The sequence below is a fragment of the Benincasa hispida genome, chromosome 3, assembly GCF_027475165.1.
Source record: "Benincasa hispida cultivar pf3 chromosome 3, pf3_genome.v1.1, whole genome shotgun sequence".
NCBI classification, from domain to species: domain Eukaryota; kingdom Viridiplantae; phylum Streptophyta; class Magnoliopsida; order Cucurbitales; family Cucurbitaceae; genus Benincasa; species Benincasa hispida.
The window spans coordinates 30,390,050-30,391,462 of record NC_143480.1 but is presented as its reverse complement, the minus strand read 5'-3'; positions in this window follow the sequence as shown (position 1 = coordinate 30,391,462).

The window sequence follows — 1,413 nt, the reverse complement described above, 5'->3', positions numbered from 1 at the left end:
CTTTTTCTCTAATAACCAATTGAGTGGGAGGTTATTGGAAGTTTTATGGTAACCATGAGATAAAAGAAAAATTGTTTTCCTAAATTTAGAAGTTGTCTTATTCAGAAAGAACTCACGGTGGCAAGCTATCAAGTGAAAGAGTTTCACTAGATAGCATTGAGATACTAGAAGTCCAGCTAAGCGATCGTTTACCTTTAACTATACGATAGTCATTCAGCTGATTGTAGCTACATGATCGAGTGGCTTAGTCTATGCGATAGGTTGGCACTTACTAAACGATCGAGCACATTGTCTACACGATAGACAACATCTTATCTCCCACTTGCTTGATCATCTACTCGATCATAGACCTTTAGTCTCCTCCTCAAGCCAAGATCATACAGAGCCCACAACTTCTAATATATTAAAGGAGATAGACCAAAGCACATTTCACCAAAGTTTTTCTACACTCACGATCTTTGAGAAAATGGTGACATTACTATACAATAAATTTGTTCAAAGGATAACCTGGCAGACTCATTTACAAAGTCATTACTTACAACAACCTTCGAAAAATTGGTACACAACATCACAACATCACTTGGAGATCTCAAGTTATGTTTCCATGAGGGAGACTAAATGTATTGTATTCTTTTTAAGAGTATTAGAATATATGAAATATGTACTCTTTTTCCTTCACTAGGACTTTTTCCCAATGAGTTTTTTTTCTAGTAAGGTTTTAACGAGGATATTTCATATATATAATGGGCATCTAAGGAATATTATAGAAAATAAATGCCCATTAGATGCTCCACTTCAATGTGGTGGAGATGAATGGGTCATGCATCAATGAGGGCATCCAGTTTAGCATCATTCTGCACTCATTGCCAGATAGCTTCCTATATTTTGTCAGCAATGTTGTGCTGAACAAAGTAGACTATACCCTTACAACACTCCTCAACGAGTTGTAGAAATTCCAATCCTTACTGAAAAGTAAGGAGAAGAAGGGTGGTGAGGAAAATGTTGCTTCATCATCAAAGAAGTTCCATCGGGGTTCGACCTTAGGAGAAAATTCTGCACCTTCTACTTCTAACACTTCAAAATGGAAGAAGAAGAAGGGTGGTAAGGGAAAGGGAAAGACACTTGCTAACCTACAGCCTGTCACACAGCAGGAAGGCGACCAACAACAATTGACAAAGGAAAGTATTTCCATTGCAACAAGAATGGGCACTGGAAGCGAAACTGTCTTCGCTGGTTGAAGGAGAAGAAGAAGGCTAAGGCGAAGGAAAAAAAAGGGTAAATATGATTTACTAATTTTGGAAACTTCTTTAGTGGAGAATGATGATTCTGCCTGGATTATTGCCTCTGGGACCACTAATCATGTTTGTTCTTTTTTTTTTTCAGGAGATTAGATCTTGGCGACAGCTCAAGGCT